Below are 19,563 nucleotides of genomic sequence, written 5' to 3'. Positions count from 1 at the left end.
TAAACTTTTATAACTCTACACTATTTGTAAACTAATTGGGAGCACTTTACCCTGATGTGTGCATATTAAACTAGGATCTAAAGGTCATAGGTCAAGATCATGAAGTTATTATGATATCACGTCCTACCTAGAATGTTGTTTGTCGCACATTTGCATTTAAATGTAAACAGTAATCTGATGCACTGGAATATTTCTCCATCTCCATTCCGGGTCATTTGAGGAGTTTGCAGGGTTTGCATGTTATCTCCTCATTTGGTCTTTGATTTAATGAAGAAATGATGATAAGTAAACTGAAACAAGGTTGTTAATCAAAGCTGTGGTCTGTGGTTAGTGCACAGTGATGTCTGCAGACACTGTACTGTAGCTGAGTGTACACAGTCCATATTTAGATGCAGGCCATCCACTCTACTCCAAAACTTGTCAAAGACATCACCAAAGTCCTGAACATGTTCCCTTTGTTGCTGCTCTGACAGGTCCACAGGTGCTGGGGACACTTTTGGGAGCAGCTATCATGTGGTGGAGGCTTCTTGTACATTTTGTGTTCTTATCTGTCAGAGTTTCTCCATGTATGAATTGTTCTTGCATTTGTAAGTGAAGCTCAGCACAGAAATGAGGAAGTATGTACAAATTGCATATCTGCAGATACAACCATAGACTGAGGAAGTACTCACTGCCTCGCTTCATTAAAGTGATTGAAGTGACAGACACAGTGTATGTGTGTGAGCAGGCAGGACACTACGTATACACACTTATATCACACATTCATTACATTACATTACATTACGATCATTTAGCAGACGCTTTTATCCAAAGCGACTTACAATAAGTGTGTTCAACAAAGGTAGATAAAAGAACTTCAGGTCACATTCACTTCCTGTTTCTGTACATCTTGTGACCACAGTAGCCTTTTTCTTCCTCACTGAGATCATTTGATGAGGTCAGTGTTAATGCAATGCAGTGTATATGCTAAAATGGATTGAACTGTAGGAACCACACGCTGTGCTATGATAGAAATAGATTCATGTGTTGTGCCAGTAAAGTATCCTAAATGAGGGTAGGATATAGTTTACTTGTTGTGTAGTCATCCTCTGTCTTCCTCTTTGCTCTCTGAGTGATTCTCTCTCCAGTCTTTCTACTACATACAGCATGTGACCTTTTTAATTCTTACCCAGGCTTTCTGGTGACACAAGGACAATGTGCACTCATAAGTAATGCGGCTGTGTCTATTTCACCATTTTAAGACACCAAGGTTAAAAAACAAACAACTATTCTGGCTATGAAAGGTACCAATGAATGAGCTCAGCTACACCCCACTCCCTCTGCTCATTTCCAAACAGGAAGAAGGTCCTTAGGGTCTCCTCTTCACTTCCTGACTGAACAACCTCCAGCCATACTTTCTTCCTGTCTCTGCCTAGCAACAGGGGAAGTGTTTCCAGGGGCTATCAGGGGGTCAGCTGGCAAACGTCTGCTCTCTTGGATTCCACACAGGACAACTATGGCACTGAAATGGAATGCACAATCACAAAAGAGGTGGGTCTGCTGTGTCAAGGCGCTAAAAGCGTTCAAGTTCAACAACAACTTTCTGTCTTTGTCAAAAATTCAGGTCGGTCACGGAGAAATCCCTTCTTTATACTAAAGTACTTCATCCTTACCAATCATGATGTTTTTGCTTTCTATTGCATGTGTATGGGTTGAAAGAGTGTATTTAGATGTGTGTGTGTGTGTGTGTGTCAGGTACAGCCCTCTCTCCTCCTGTCCTCTCCTCTTATTATCTCATCCCCTCTCCACATGCTGGCAACATCCAACACAATAATTAGCAATCAGTCTCACCCCAGTGGCTCCATTCAGTGCCTTGGTACTCACACACTCACACACTCACACACACAGTCACATAATGGGCCGAGGGTTTCTTGTGTGTGTGTGCCTGGAGGATGTTCTTATCTCCTGTGAAGAGCCTCTGCTGCCTCCAGCTTGGGGCAATAAACACTTGGACTATATTTCTTCCTTCTGACTAAGTACAGACAGAAGATAAGGACACATAACAGACTTATCAGAATGAAACTAGGTTACAGCAGCAGGGAACACAACCAAATAAGGTATCCTAATATAAATTGTGAATAAATAGTAAAGCAAACACCAACACTCTTCAGGGTAAACCATGTTTGTACAGGAATGCAAGTTAAATCTCCAAAGAAAATAGAGGAGCAAGTTGAGGAAGTGAGGTTTCCATAGATTTATAATCAGAAGATTCCTTTATTAGGGTTTGTATAATGATGAACTTTTGATTAGTGATGTTTATCTATAATCACTACAATATTGTGTCTGTATTCAAAGTAACATTCGCTTTATTGTCCCCTTAGGGAAATTTCCCTGGGTCTCATTATAGCTGCATTAACCCATTCAGTCACTTAAATGCCTTTACTTAAAATGAGGAACAAGTGAACAATTTATAAAAGTTTAAATCAAACCTATAAAAATGTAGATTAGATAAATAATTGTAAGATCTCTCATGAGGCTTCTTTGTATTTTGGTCTCTGACTCCAGACTCCAAACGTATCTGTGTGTGATCACTTTTTTGTAGAAGACAGAAGACAGAATCATGATGGGCGTGTCAGGGTAGTCTGGGCTCTCATGTGCGCTCATCTCGTAATGATCATATTTGAAGTAGCAAACTTCTACAAATTACTTCAACTTGAACTTAACTGGTTTCAATCAATCACTGTGGCCTTTCCAGCAGTGAAGCACTCTCCCAGCCGGTCTAATCAGCTTCACTCTCCGTCAGCAGTGAAAGACCTCAAGCCTCAACCCCTTCGGCCGCCTGCTGTCTGAAATGAATAAGTCAAAGAGAAAGGGCGCCAGAGAACGAGACAAGAGAGTACCTGATGAAAGAAAGAGAGAGAGGGTATAAAGGAAAGGACCGGGGAGGACAGCGTGTGCCCTCCAGTGTCTTTGTCCTATTGGCCGAGGGCCTGCCCGGCGCCAGCGGCGACCAATGACATCACTGTGTGAAACGCGGCAGGGGAGGGTGGGGCTCTACAGTCTCTCATCACCGTGGTAACAGGTCCATTTGTTTGTGTGTGTGTGTGTGTGTGTGTGTGTGTGTGTGTGTGTGTGCGCATGCATGCATGTATGTGCGCGCTTGCACACCTGTCAAAGTTCTACAGTGATTGCCTCATCGCTGCCTCACAGTCTGCTTCCAGTGTTCACCCATATGCTCTCTCTCTCTCTCTCTCTCTCTCTCTCTCTCTCTCTCTCTCTCTCTCTCTCTCTCTCTCTCTCTCTCTTTGTTCTTCCACTCCTTCACCCTATCTCCATTCTGTTGTCTTTCTCACATTTCTTCTCTCCTCTCAGTCTCCCTTCATCTTCTCCTCTCTTCATCTCTCCGATTCTCCTCCGCTCTTCGTGAGTAAGTGGAACAGTGGCGCACCCACTTAAATGGAGTGGAGGAATCACATCACTAATCCCATTGGGAGCGAACAAGAGCTGAGGCAGACCTGTGTGTGTGTTTGTGTGAGAGAGAGAGTCGGAGAGCGGGCAAGCTGATTTCAATATGGAGAAAGATTTTTGAAAAGAGAGAGAGCGAGGGATGTTTTATAGTTTAAAAGGGTTTGGGAGAGAGAATGCAAGTGGTTATCAAAGAGTAGGTGAGAGACAGAGGGGTCTTTGTGTGTTCAATCAGGCATGTAACAGGAGGCAGCCTCTCTGATCTGCACATGAAAGGAGAAACAAGGAAAATGTAGAAATGAGAGGGTGGATGATCCGTGCACCGGGAAGATGGGAAGTTTGTTTTAAGTGGTTACTTTAGCTTACATCACAAAATTATCAAGAAAACAGCTTCCAGCTCTGAGCCATGGTTATTGTAGTCGTCAGGATTTCCTTCCAATAAAAGAGTGAATGGTTGGAATTTTCTGGTACTTCATAATGATCCTATACTCTGAACTACTGTGCAAGCATGAGCCCAGCAGCATAAATCCAGTGTGGAGAGGTGTCGAGTGCCTTGCTCAAAGGTGCTCTATTCCTATCTGACAAGCGACAAGTATTTAGATTTCACTTTTCACAGTGTTTTCCTATTTATCCGGGAGCTTACAACCAGAATGATGGCAGCTGTTTTATAGAACATGAGACAGAAGGGAAAAAGAGCGAGTGAGAGAGGGAGGGAGGGAGGGAGAAAGGAAGAAAGAGAGAAAGAAAGCAAGTAAAAATTAATGTCGTGGCAGAAAGAAAGGGAGTTCTTTAGTGTGAACATGTGACGAGTGTGTCTCCTCTGATCTCTCCCTCCTTTAATAAAGTCTGTCCTCTCTCTCATCCTGTCCTCCTTGATTTACTTGCTTGCAGCAGCTTAACAACAGCACATAATTCCTTGTCCTCCCTTTCTCTTTCATCGCTGCCTTTTTCTCTCCCTCATGCTCTCATCACCCACCAGGCGACAACACACTCCTCTTTCATTCCTGACACTCCCCCTTTTCTACCTCTCCTCTTTGCCCTACAGGGGGTAAAAAGAGATTTATGGAGAGTGAAGTGATATCATTGTTAGCTGGCCGCTGAGCTACCCTGTGTAACACACACTCACAAATGAACACACAAAATACGCAAATGCACACACAAATTTGTGATCAGTCAACTATCAAGAGGCTTTGATCCCACGCAGTAGGGACACAGCAAGTCACGACCGCCTCGTCAAGGAGTGAGAGAGAAAAAAAGAGCTGACTTCCACTGTCTCTGTGTGTGCGTGTGTGCATGTGTGCTTGTATGCTTCTGTGTGCTTGTGTGTCTGAGGCTGCAAGGGGGCACTGGGGGCTCCTCTGTGGGGATTAGACCAGTGTTTTAAGGTCAACCAGGGCTGTACTGGTGGCAACAGCAGCGTTATCACACACATGTCACAATGTATTAAGTCTGGCTCTGTGCAGAAGTCCGTCCTGCTGCTCTGCCGTGCTCTCCTGTCCAGGTCTGCTCAGATGTTCCTGTTCACTGCTGGCATGATCCAAAATTCTCAGTATTTGAAAGATCTACTGTACGTCCTTCTATCTCTCGCGTTCAAAGTTCGCCTGATCCCACTTTGTCATGTTTTCCAGTGGTATTGCCATTTTTGGAACCTTACAGCAGAACACATGCTAGTTGTCTAAAGTTACTGCAAATCTAATCGATAGACACCAAAAAAAGATCACAAAGAGATCCTGTTTAAACTGGTTAACTGCTGTTGAGCTGCCAATCCCGTCAGCATCAGTTCTACCACTTACATTGTTGTCTTGTATCTCTCCATCTCCCATCGCCCTGGTTCCATTTCACCAACTCTTTATCCTGAGGTAACCTTGGCTGTGAGTGTGTGATTTGGATGGAATAATTTAGGTCTGAATAAGCATTAGTTACAGGTATCGACTGGCCTCAGTGCGAATTAAATCAACCCCATTGATCCAATCTGAGCCGACAAGAGATAGAATTGGATGCGTTATAGGGGCTAATTTGATGGCATTCAACATCCAGACAATAGGTTATAGGCTAGGTGGATTACAATGTCAGCGTTCGAGGTAATGAAATGAAGAATGTATTGTTAAGTGAGACTGGGTTCTGTCTGTTTCATGCAAAAGGAGGGAGATCTCCCACGCACAGGACCAATTACTGTCTGAATGAGTGCCAGACAAAGGACCTCATACGGAATATATGACATCTACATTTACACACTGTCTAACATTTATAGCTGCTGTACTCATAGTGTAGAGATTTAACATTTGTTCTTTGAGCGAACATCGAGTGTCATTGATGTTTAAATCCCATTTTTAAGAGATTTTTATGGTTTTCGGACACCCCAATGTCTCAGTTTACAGGTTTGTTTTGGTGATTTTTGGTGAAGTTGTTTTGGTGATTGTGTGTGTCTAGACAGATGACATGTTGCAATGTGGTTGTTTGTGTAAAACGCTCTAATAACAAAGCCAATTGTTGTGTGATGGTGTTTGAATGTGGGTTGAGCCATAATACATCAACAACAGACTAAATCTTGGAGAATTTAGGTTTTTTACCCGCACCTTATTGTGCCATCTATAATGACGTCATAGCTTTATTAGACTTTGAATCGCTGTTGTAAGGGTTGGGTGTTACAACTTGTTGGTTCGATAGTTTTGTTCTTTACAATGGCAGACGTCGTTTTAAACAGGGCAGCACCCAACCTTTTCCTCTTCTTATTTACTCAGAGATAAAGCCCCACCTACACTTCATTTTTTCTTGTCTGTCATTTTGTAATCCAACCTCACTGACTGTCTCTCTTAACCTTAGGAGTTAAACCCTTCACACAAACTAAGGACATACAAATTCAAAGACTGCTGTAGACACGGACAGCAAACATTCTTGTCCCCATGGGGATATTTATGTCAAACTACAGATGTCATGTTGAAGCAAAACACAGCTGGAAAACGCGAGGCACATCTGGAGGGCGCCTTCATCATCACCATCTCCTTCTCTGGTTTGACACTTTGAGCTGCCATCACTGGCCTCAAGTGTCCAAGCCAGGGTTGTGGGTCATGCTGATTGCTGATTGGACAAGTGCATAACAGGATGGATGTGTGTCATTCTGGTGCAGGATGAGTCACTGACTGGCAATGTCACCCAAAGCTTCGGCCACGTCCAGCGTTTATGCCGTAGCATACAGGGAAATGAGAGCGGCCCCACATGTCTCCGGCTGCAGAAAACAAAAGGAAAGGGAAATGAGTGTGTGTGTCTGTGTGTGTGCAGAGAGAGAGAGAGGGAGAGAGAGAGAGATAGAGAGATTTGATGGATACACTCGGTTACACTCCGCTCACTCAGCCAACAGGATGCCACAAAATTGCCATAGCTTGTCAATATTTATAGTCTGTGTGTGTGTGTGTGTGTGTGTGTGTGTGTGACTTATTGGTTATTGATAGTGTTGCTTTTAAAGTACATTACAAAATATTAACTATTTATATGTATTAATATGTAGCTGTTGCTCTGTTTCTCAGTTTTGATCTAAATGTAAGTATCTGTGGTATCAATAGCGATATTGATTCATAGCCACTCTATGCATGCTGTCAATACCATCGGCTCCATCCGAGGAGAAGGCCACCAAATATGGATTTTTGTTTACAGTGTCTATAGTGACATACAGTATGTGCAAGAATGGCCTATTTCATGTGCTGGGTCTATACGTATCTATGTCAAATCATAGCGTCACTGCACAGGCTAAATTTACATTAAAGGCTGTTTCATTGATGATGAAAGCCTGTTTGTCTGTTCACAGATGCCGCGGTCCATTATGTGGGACTTCATTGTGCAGTGTTGTTATCGCCGTGACCCTAACAGCCATATGTAAGACCAAACTGAATGCAGCCCTCTCAGCAGCCAGTCCCACCACCTTTCCAACTGACATTTGACAGAAATGGCTTTGTAGTCAGGCAGTAGTCGAGTGGGTAGAGCTTCCGCTTAAGAACCGGAGGGTTGCCGGTTCGAGTCCCTGCCGAGGTGCCCCTGAGCAAGGCACTGAACCCTCAATTGCTCCCCCCTCTGCGAAGGGTGGTAATATAATGTAATGTAAGTCGCTTTGGATAAAAGCGTCTGCCAAATGATCGTAATGTAATGTTTAGGCTTCAAACCATGCAGGCTGCTTCTCAAATGTGCACTGTAATATATGGAGCCAGGCACACAAATAGGTTTATTGCTAAATTGATTGCGCCTCTGATGCTGGGTTGGGTGGGAACACACACACACACACACACACACACACACACACACACATACACTATTCCCTCCCACAAATGTCAGAGTGCATTGATTGTGACACCGTGAACAAGAGCCCACCGGCGATTTCAGGTTTCGTTTGTGTTTCAACAAAAATATAAAAGCTGCCGACAGTGAATTTAAAGGTCATAACTAAAGAAGAGAGGAATCTGTGTGTATGTGAACATGTGTGTGTGTGTGTGTGTACAAAAAATAGCTCAAATAACGAAAAAGGCTCAAACAACATTGTGGTAATAGATCAATCTCCTGCAGAGTGCAATGTTATTCTAAAATACTGAATGTCAGAAATCTCTGATAAATAACTGTAAAACAACATTTTCAGGGTAAGAGCAGACAAACAACCCCTCTGTTTGCACTTTGTGTCCTGGTTAAGACTTTGTCCATGCCAGAGACCAAATTAGAAGACCTCACACGCAGTAATCTGTCCTTCTAAAGGAGAAGCTGCTGCCTGGTGTTGAATTCAATCTCAATCCGCTGGAACTAATCCTGCAGATTATAGATTTTATAAACAGTGTGTCTATTACATGTTTACAATCCCCTCTGAAGGACATTGCCCCCTCAGCATTAGCCCACATTACACCATCACAAGGCATACACACATGTTTACACACTTATCTGTGTACAGCAAATGCAAATGCAACAATGTATCATTTATATACACATCACTTACCTGCAAACTGTCTACATTCATGCACACGTATAGATGATGTACAACATTTGACCCCAGACTCCCCTTAAATGTTGGACGGACTGACGGATGAGTACATTTATGCAGGCGCACACACACACACACAAACACACACACACACACACACACACACACACACACACACACACACACACACACACACACACACACACACAGTGATTATGTGTTAATCTGTGTCAGTGTCGGTGTTTAGGTAAACAAATGAAATATGATTTTCACCACATGTCTGAAATGATTGTGGGATTATAATGTGTACATATAATCTGTATTCATATTTAAGTATGTATAATTATATATATATATATATATAAATACACTGGACATTCAGATAATCTCGCTGACTGGGTAAAGCGGGACAGAAACAGTAATCCTATAGCGGCAATGTATTTCATGGAAAGAGTAATGAGTTGAAAAAACATTTGTGTGATAACGTGGAAGCCCTCACTCAACAGCATTATTATCAAGGTCAGAGATATGCCAGGTTAGCTCAAAGGGTCAGCAGGGTTAATAACTGACACATGTAAATGTAAATGACTAATCTGGGTCTCTACCTTCCTCCCAAAGACCAAAGGTTTTCTTGTAAATTCTACAAAGGCTTTACAAAGAAGTCAACCGAGGCTACTGCAGTTGAGAGGAACCGTTTTTTGTTTTTAAGTATTTAAATAGGAAATTGTTGACTTTCATATTTTCTGCTTTATTCAAAAGTAGAATCCACAGTGGTGTAGCATGTGAGTTCTTCGAGAGACTTCTATCTCTCTATCTCTCTATTTCCTTCCACTATCGATCCTTCCTCTGGTTGTTGCTCTGCTGCTAGTAGCCGGTTGCCAGTTCTAACCCCAGATTTGATGATCTAACATTAACTCTTGTTTATTTTCACCACACACAGCATCAAGTGTGCACCTGTTTGATTTCTCCTCGTCCGTCTACATTTCCTTACTATATAACCAATAACAAATAATTGACCAATGTATCGTCTGTTGGCAATCTCTATGTCTAGATATGTTATTGTTGAGTTTTGGATTCTTTGATTGTGTGTGACCGCGCTCCATCTTGGCTCCGCACAGCAGTGTTGGATGGGAGCCAAGATGGCAGATGGTTGGTTGTCTGCAGGGTTTGGATTCCTACAGGGCCTCAAATACAGCAAACATAGACAACTGGGCGGACGAAGATGCGTCTCAAATTAGGATCCTGGTATTTGTTGTCTCTGTTTGTGTCCTTGTTTCACTTTCTCATTTCTCTCTATTGCTCTCTTTCTATTTCTTATTTATGTTTACTTCACAAGTTGTTCCTCGTTTATTATAAATGGGATGCGGTCATGGAACACAGGATAAGAAAGATTTAATTTGTGCACAGAGTCGTGGGTTTGATTCCAGCTTGTGACCTTATTTCCTGTCATATCTACACTGTATAACAATTCATCATTGGTCATAATCTCTCAAAACATCCCGACTATGCTCAAATTATATGTCTTTGTTTTATTCCATGTTTCTTTAGATGATATTTTGGTACATCTGTGAATTAGAGCACCTTCATGTCTGTTATTGGAGTGTAATTAGTCTGCTTCAAAGTCTGAAAAGGCTGGAGAGAACCTGGTAGACGTGCCGGTGCAGTATATTTTTTATTTCCCCCTCCTTGCCGATGCTTTGATCCTGAGTGTTTTGTATCTGCAGCACTTACATTAATATTTTGCGAATATGAAATACACAGGATTCGTTCCAAGAGAGGAGATTACATTAAAATACTGACAGAAATTCCATTCTGTTCTGCAAAACATAGATAAATCACAAAGAAACGGCTGAGTACAGAAATCAGGTCACATATATAAATGTGTGTATGGTGCCGGTGTCAGTGGTGTCTTTCACTGTGTGGAGAAAAATCTGAACTGGGGGAAACAATATTCCTCCTGCTTGAAATACTCAAGAGAAACACTTCTACCTCTTCCTCCATCCTCTCTGTCTCCCTTCTCCTCTTTTCTTTTCTCTCCACTCGCAACATTACATTTTTTTTTACATCTTTGGTTCCACGTTCATTCTCCTCCCCATCCCTTTCTCTCCCTCTATATCCCATCCCATCATTCCCTTCGCTTTCCATCCCTCCTGGAGCAACAGTATGTGTACACGCGGTTGCCATGGTAACGCCAGGAGGCCACATGAGCGGGTGGATGAACAAAAGACCCAGAGACCCTCATCCATAGAGAGAGAGAGAGAGAGTGAGAGAGAGAGAGAGCAAGAGAGCGAGGAAGAGACGGAAAATCTGATTTCATTTTTAGGCAAGGGGCTGTGTGCTTGTGTGTGTGTGTGTGTGTGTGTGTGTGAGGAGAGGGGGAGGAATAGATAGCGTAGGTGAGGTGAGTTCATAAATGAAAGAGAGTGAGAGAAAGAGAGAGGGGGAAGGGAGATGTGCTTAACAAAGCAAAAAATTGAACAGGTTTCTGTTGCCTTTAAATAAAATGAAAAAACTAAAAAATAGAACATTGAATTTAGTCAAACTGGAGCTGTCATGAGTTAGGAACGCATCTCAGAATAAGAAATCATGTTACTGTGAAATCACTTTGCATCCCAGAGGATTGTTTACAATGTCTCAATCTATCACAGAACGCTGCTCACTTTAAGACTATGGAATGTTGCATTAGATTACGAGTATCTATTAAAGTTTTCTAAAATGCGACAGATCATTACAAGATATTTCAATATTTCATTAAATTCAGTGCATTGGACCCCTCAGAGTCACCAGCCCCTGCAGCCATCAGAAGGAACGTGGGTTTTGTTTGATAATCACCATTCTGTGTTTCCTCCTGTAAATATATTCCCTTCCAAAGAGTTATGTCTTTAATTAGGTGACTCCAGGTTGCCTTCAATTACTGCTGCTGTAATGAACCTGCAGCCACTTTGATCAGAATCTCCACCTGCTTTGCTTGGCTGGTAATTATGCTGCCAGAGTGGACCTTCATTTATTCTCACATATTAAGCCATAACCTAGAAATAATCAGGAACAAAGTACACTTGGGGAAAAGTGTCAGGTCCATTTCCTCTTCAAGTCCTCCTCTTCACCTCCTCATTAGATTCGCTCTTTTTCATTAATGACTTTTTTGCACAAGAGCCGTGGATTTAAATGTACCTTCCAAAAGAAGTCCATCAGAATCCCTACGTCAGGCCTGATGCATCATGGGTTGCCGTTTTTGGATTCAACCCTCACCTCTCTTAATCAGAATTACATTAAAGACCCAAAATGTTCCCTTTAAAAACCATTAACCTTTGAAGTCTATAATTAATGCAACAGTGCAGCTTGTGGCGTTTGTCTAAGTAAACGTATGAGGTGCTGATCCTTTTCCTGATAGACGCTTCAGGGCACCAATAGAGAGACATATTCAATTATCTTGCCTATTAAAACATGTTAGCTGTGTGTGTGTGTGTGTCTTATGCAAATATAATTACATCAATTAAATGACAGTGGGGCCTCAGAGGGGGTTTTTGGGGGGGGACGGGTGGAAAGACTGACACCGCTCGTGTCTGTGCATGTGTGTGTGTGTGTGTGAGCCAGTGAGTCTGCTGTAGTCAAGCTGGTTATCTCATGCGTATGTATGTGTGTGTGTGAGAGAATCGATGTGTGTGGGTGTTGAGATTTGCTATTCGCACCCTCCGCTCACCACCCCATCCCCCCGAAACTCGCTTCCCTGTCCGTCTGCAGGGAATTGAAGGAGCTCTAAGGTGAAGCATGGGAGAGACTCCACAGTAGGCAAAATAATAATGATGTATCCAAAAGTGTATATAGGAGCTTGTACAGTTATCTTTTGATAACTACGAGAGGAGGAATGAGGACTGTGACACGCTGGAAAGAAGTTAGTTTAACATTTGGTGTGAAGTGGAAACGTCTTCCTGTAATTCTCTACATTTGGATCACAGAGGGAGAGCAGTTTGTTTTCAACAGTCAGACCATTCCTTTACTTTAATCCATAGACGGTGAATGAATTAAACTCAGACGGAGTGAATCCTCTGCTGTTCACTTTGTTCAGTGTTAAGGCTTCGGTTTAGCTTTGTGACATTAGAAGGGAAGAAGAGAGCTGTAGGAGACAGATGGAGGAAACCACAGAGAAGTGATAGGTGAGGCCAAAGAGTGGGAGAGGGATGTAGAGAAATGCAGCTCCAGTTCAGTCAAGATGGAAATGTGCCATTTAACACCAGAGTGCATAAACCCACTCATTCTGAATGAAAGTGCATTCCTTTTGAAAGAGATAGATTACAATTGTATGCTCGGCTCTAGAGTGAGTGAGTTAGATCTTGTAGTCATAATAGCAATAGCTGCAATAACAGATTCACCGCCACTATTCAGCCGTTAGCCCTGGCACACTTACCAGTAAATACTCTGTGCGTGAAAACACCCATGGTTGTGTTCGGGGATGTGTTTGCCTCAAGGTAAAATAAGTTGAGAAGAATGAGTGATGAGCAGATGAAGAGGAAGTGAGGCGCAACGAGTGGACACACTGATGTAGCTTGACATTTATTTGTGGCTTCCATGCATATCACCTCCCTTTCTCCTGAACTCAAGGGCAATTCACTGGTTGTTGCTTCAGGGATTTGACCAGGGATCACAAATGTCAAGATAGATTTATTTACCCAGCCAGAGAAAGGTTACCTGCTTTTATATTCTTTGGTAAAAACACAGAAGAGGGTTTTTGTGACACCAATGTCAGCGGGTGTTCTTGAAAAGTAAGTGTGGATACTCTTTATACAGTATCTTCATATATAGCTGACAGTAGAAGTGTCTTAGTGGAGCTTTGGGCCATCATTTAGAAGATGTACACCTTTTATGAGCAGGGCAGGGCTAGAGATTTCTATTTAGGGATTTCCAAACACCAATTAGAGTAAAAGATTTTAGGAGACAGGATCAAATATCATTCTGGAGGCACTGGGAGCCTGGGGTCATAGAGAGGGGAAGGGCTGGTGTGTGTGTGTGTGTGTGTGTGTCGCTTTAACCTCAATGCAATCATCATATAAACAGGGACAATGCACAAGCTTTCACTTTAGGAGAGAAGTCACATTTATTATTGCTGTCATTTAGATTTTCTTTTCAGCCGTTGCGCTCACTATTCATTTTGACTTAGCCTGCATCTTTCCTCCTCTCCTCTCCTCTCCTCTCCTCTCCTCTCCTCTCCTCTCCTCTGCCTCCCTCCTGTATTCATGTTTTGATTATCCAACCATGTCTCTCAATATTATAGCTTATGTAAGCGTGTCCCCAACTTAATATTGCATTTCCACCCCCTTTCATCCATCCTTCCTAACTGAACTCAACCCCTTCCCTCTTTCCTTATTCCCTCCCCCACTCCTTGCACTCTCCTTCTACCTCTCTCCTCGATCTCAACCCCCCTTCTCTTCTCCTTCATTTCATCTGTCCCCCTGTTTTCTGTTTGCTTAAGGAAAGGTCTCACAAGGGACAAAGGAGAAGAGGGTTAGGAGGCAGACAGATATGATAATGTATAAACAAAGATTAAGATAAAAACAACATTACACCAAATTTCTGTAGGTAAAGTCACCATTTCATTCCAATATAGCCAAACCATTTCTATAATATCATTTATTTAGCCACAGCAAACCTTGATACACTTGCAGAGTGGAAGCACCATCTCTGGTATTAATTGCTATCCTTCTAAATAAATATCTGGAGATGCTGGGGATTGAACCCAGGACCTCATACATGCAAAGCATGCGCTCTACCACTGAGCTACATCCCCCGTGTGCAAACCCCGCCTCAGCCTCAGCCTCAGCCAAGCTTAGTGGACGATATCATTTATTGAGTGAATTTTTGTAGCTACAGAATAACATCAAGGCAATTTTAGCAACATTATTCTTAAAACACCAGTTAAAGTGACGTGTGTCAGAATTAAGTGTATATCGGCTCTGTGTCAGTCGTGTCTCCAAAGATAAAATGATTTTAATGTGCCTATATGTTTTTAATAGAGCAGGCACCTTCAAGCAAAGAGTATAGAAATGCTTTGTGCAGTAATGTTGTGTTTTAGATGGTTAATGATATTCTCATACACTGAAAGACCCCAGACTCAGTATTCAGCTTTACTCCACCTGCAGACGGACACACAGACCCATATGCACACGAATGATCTCATCTATGTGATAAACAGTGCAGTGTAATCTGTATAATCACCAGACATGAACCACTGAGTCCACCAAATGAAATAATCTGTTCCTTCCATGTAATTATAATCTCTCCTCCTCTCTACATCGGCTGCTTTGTAATTATTCCTCTGTGATCGTAAACGTTTCCACTGCTGTGTCCTTTTTACTCTAAATGAGAGAGGCTTCAACTGAAATCACACTTTTCTCACTACACGGATGTTTAAAGATCCCATCCAGCGGTATGTACAGATTATTATAGCCATGACTACACTACAGTCAAAGTCTTCCTCCTGTGAGCCTCAGATGGTCCCATGCTCACGGGACAGTCCTGTCCCATAACACTCCTTTTCTCAGCCAGATGAGGATCACAACATGTTGACATCTTAGTACACAATCGTCTTCTTTTATCCCTTCAGAGGTCAGCTTGGATCATTAAGACACAGCTAAATAAACGACATCACACGCTACAGATGAGTAAACAGCATGTCACTCCACCAACTAACTAGATACCAATGTATATAACACCTATGTGAGAAATGGAAAGAAATGGAATTTACTTGTTGACAATAACACTGAAATGATACAGATGCGTCCCTTTCTCTCTCATTATGTGACATGCAGATTAGTCCACCCGCTTTAAAAGAAACTGTAAACAAATCTGTCTGAAAACGACCGGAGGCTTGTGTCTCAAAGTCGCTTCACTTCCTCTGCACCCACACACACACAGAATCCTTTTTATTTGGATTAATATGGTGTGTATCAGTGTGTGTTTGTGTGTTTTACACTCGCCATGTCCAAATGTCACAGTGGGAAGATGAGTTTCATGTTGTACTGAGGACTTGTCTTCTCTGCAGGGAGTGGAAGGATGTCGTGTCGTTACTTGCTCCAGGCTCTCGCTCTCTCTCGCGCGCTCTCTCTCTCTCAGTCCCTCTCTCAGAATGGGTTTATAGGTTTATATTTGCATCAGCCTGGGTGGAACACCAGGGAGGTTGCAACTATGGTCGCATACATCAAGAACACAAGACACACACACACACACACACACACACACACACACACACACACACACTGTGACATGTTAATGATATGAGACCACTGGGAAGAGCGTTGTTGAGATGAAAGGCTGAGTTTGAGACAGAAACAAGCTTCCAGTCACAAGAGAGAGAGAGAGAGAGAGACACTGTTTTTTAATGGGGTGAGGGAGACAGGATTTTGGGAGGTGGATGTGTGAACGTTGTAAGTCGATCTAAGAACTGCGTCTGGATCAGAAGGGAGATGATGTTGGCATAATCTACTTAATCTGATTGAGGGCAGAGGCTCAATTATTGATAGCACCATCTGCTGTAGAATCAATCTAACACACATAAGGAATTAGGTTAGAAAAACACACCGGGTAAATTAAGATTACTTTAATAACATTTGCAATAAGGAGGCAGATACTGGAATATTATTTTTAACGAGGATTGTTTCATTATGATCGCAAGAGGATAGATATTGTTTTATGTTTTTTATGGCTCATTAGACCCGTATAAAAGGGGCAAAAGTGCCTACATGTGTGAAATTAAAACCTGCAGGCTGAGAGCAGATGGACTGTGTGTGTAATGTAGAAAGCCCATCAACGTACATTAAGATAATTAAGTTTAGTGATGTTCAGTTTAAGCAACCAGTGATTCTCACAGAGCTAGCATGTGCCACAAAGCATTTCCTGTGTCTCTGAAAGATGAGGATAAGGATTTCACCTCGGCTCATAATAAAGGATGGATATGTCCTGTTACATCACAGACGCCAAGGCTCATTACATGTGACATTACCCCTTTAATTGGACAAAAGTTAAGTAGGAAAATGGTGCGTGTGTGTGTGCGTGATATGTAAATAATTGATTTGTTGTTTGATCATTTTTAATTCATGGGACAGAGATCACAGCCACCGCTCCCCTGAACCGGGAAGGGAGAGCACCGGGTGTGTTTGCCTGTAAACAAGCTCATATTTGAACAATTAATACACTTTCATTGATGAAGTGTCTTGTTCATAGTAATAGTCTAATCTCTCATCCTGCTCATGCTTTTATACCGGTACATTAGCTGTGTTTGTGTAGCTTGGTTATGTCACTAATAAGTGTTTGCGTCATATTGGCAGAAGTCATAACAGAAGCATGTTCCTGATCAAATCTGGAGGCCAACCTGTGCTCATTACATCGTTTAAACCCTTGAATAATGAATTCATCTGGACAAACACATTACTGTGTGCACTCCCAGGTCGTTCCGGTGGAATAAAGCTAATTACACGCTTTAACCTGTGTGCTCCTGAACCATATCGCCCGTCAAACCTAAGCTCCTTACATGATTTCCGACGTCCTGCCTGAATCCTTTCCAACTCTCCCCTCAATAACACAGCAGAATTCATTGTTAGAGGATTAGTGGGAAAGGTTTTGGGTTGTTTGTTCCATTTCCTCCTCATCAGAGGTGAGGGATGGGGGGTAAATCAATTTGGCAAGCAGCCAGCCGTGATATAAACCCAGGTAGGGGACGAAACAGTTTGATGAGGGCACTGGATTGGCTGCACGGCGTGGGAGGCTTGTAATCTTAACCAAAATGATTTTTTTAGCCAGACATTGTGGGTGATATGGTCCCAGTGTGGCCCGGGTCTCTGTGGTCCCTCAGATTGACAACTTGCTTGATAAATTTAGACTGAGGGAGGGAGTTTAAGAGATGTGCGCAGATGGAGCTGGAGAGGTGGAAAGTGTGAAGGGAAACTGGGATGTGGAGGTGAGAGAGGTTAGAGGGGGAGAGGCAGAGAGAGAGAGAGAGAGAGAGAGAGAGAGAGAGATGATGACAGCATTGAAAAATGGGGGTTAAATCTTGCTTTGACTTGCATTTTCATTAAGGAAATGAAAGCTGTTAAGCAAATGAGTGTGTATGTGTATCCGTTTGGTGGCTGTATGTGTGTGTGTGTGTGTGTGTGTGTGTGTGTGTGTGTGTGTGTGTGTGTGTGTGTGTGGCCCCGCTGCTCCTCAGGGGCAGAACCCTCCATCCCTTTATAACCCTCCCTTCCCCTCTCTCTCTCTCTCTCCCTCCCTCCCGGCTCTATCTCTGTCGCTCTGCCTCTCTCACTCTTTCTCTCTCACACACACACACACACACACACACACATGCATCCACACACACACACACACACACACACATACATGAATGGTGACTGAATGACTTTGAAGCAGAGGGAGGAACAATATTCCATGACTGCATGCATTAAACTTCCCAGAAACATAGATTGATCGCTCATTTGTTCAGTTCAGACTGATTACTGTCGCTGTGATGTCGTCTGCTCCAATGCTGAAGGAGAAGGTCAGTGTGTGCGTGTGTCACTGTGTGTGTCTCCTGCCTAAACCTGCACAAGGAGCAACTCAGTAATTCTGAACCATATGATTGCATTTGCAGTAGGTTGGAGCTTGTTTGTCTCTTTCAATCTTTCTCTCTTCTCTCCCTCTCTCTTTTCTATCAGCCTCAATCTCAAACCCTTCAGCTCAACCACCGCTTCCATTATAACAGTCTCTCTCTTTCTCTCACACGCTCTCTTTGGTCTGACCCACTGTCTGGTCTTGGCTGACACATCTCCCTCCAGTGGCCACATACACACGGACAAACACACACTCAACAACACTTTTGTTAGCACAAATACATGCACATGCAAGCACATGTACATCGTGATAATGCATGTGCAAAAAAAAGACACACACACACACACACACACACACACACATACACACATACATTAGTCACAGGAGTGGAGAGTCACGGATTGCAGTTTCCTTACATCAGGGTCTGAATATTAATGTGGGGGGACATATAAGCAGCCGTGTCAATCCCTTTAAGGCTGTGCTCCTCTCTGATTGGTGCTCCTGGATAATTTATGCCAATCTGCAAACCAATTCATGTAAATGTGTGGTTCAAGTTCAGCCGGCGCTTCCATCAATCTGTCTGTCTGCCAGACTGTCTGAGATTCTGTCTCTCTCTGACTTTGTTTTTGTCTGCCTACAGCATTACCTCATATCTCTGACAGGAAGCTGGTGTTGCTCCTGTAAGCGTTTCAATCATGAATGATCATCTTCTGCAAATTCTTCACCTGTCCAAAAGGTGGCAGCAATTATTCTTATTTTCTTTGCAATTTGTTTTTATTGAAGCAGATATTGAACATGACATTGTGCATACAGGTGTAGGGAATTTTTGAGATCATTTTTTATATAGAAAGAGGGGGAGGAGGAGAGAGAGAGAGATAGAGGCAGCAATTATTCTAAAATTCAACGACTAGAAGCTTGTAATTCCAAACGACTAGCACACTCTTTCAGTTTACTTTCCACACGCTCTCAAGCTTTTTGGACCGGTTACGATAAGAAAAGATAAGATAAACTTGGAAACTGCTGAGACAGACCTCCACACTGACATTGATGAATCTACAAGCCACCCAAAAGTCATGGGTGAAATCAGGGTGTGTTTGTTCGTAAAGTGCTCTCAGCTCCAACAGACGCTTGAAACGTCACCGATGAAGACGTCTATTGTGGTGTTTAACCATTGAAAAGTCATTGACTGGTAGAGGATGAGGCACGCACAGTTTGAGCATAATCGGGCGCGATTAGAAACGGCGCCGCTCACTTCTTAGCTCCATTTGTCTTTTCTTTATCGTCGCTCCCTCACCTCTGACCCTCATTCTCCCCCTCCTCCCCCCCTCCTTTTGCACAATCCTTTAATCCAGGCTCCTGTGTGACCCTTCCCCTTTGTCCCAATGTCAGGGTCCATGTCTACACCCCCGCCCCATGAAATCAGCCAGCCAGTGCAGCACCGCTTTCCTCCGGGCAGAAGGAAAGATGAAGTGAGCGAGAGGGAAAGAATAGGAATTTTTCTACCATAAAGTTCATCAGAAAATGCCAAAGATACAAAACTAAACTCCTTCTTCTTCTTCTCTTCTATCGAGGCAGAAACCATCTTTGTG

General features: G+C 42.8%; 1 non-coding gene across 1 annotated transcript; it reads right to left on the bottom strand.

Moving 5' to 3' along the window:
- Positions 1-14,108: 14,108 nt before the first annotated feature.
- On the bottom strand, positions 14,109-14,180 carry trnaa-ugc (transfer RNA alanine (anticodon UGC)). Its single transcript has one exon. It is a non-coding gene; the product is annotated as a tRNA-Ala (tRNA).
- Between the last annotated feature and the right edge of the window lie 5,383 nt (positions 14,181-19,563).

The sequence above is a fragment of the Genypterus blacodes genome, unplaced genomic scaffold, assembly GCF_046128005.1.
Source record: "Genypterus blacodes isolate CSIRO-AG114 ecotype Tasmania unplaced genomic scaffold, CSIRO-AGI_Gbla_v1 ptg000232l_1, whole genome shotgun sequence".
Classification (NCBI taxonomy): Eukaryota; Metazoa; Chordata; class Actinopteri; order Ophidiiformes; family Ophidiidae; genus Genypterus; species Genypterus blacodes.
Note: the sequence above shows the minus strand (reverse complement) of the source record. Positions and strands in the feature narration are given on the sequence as shown.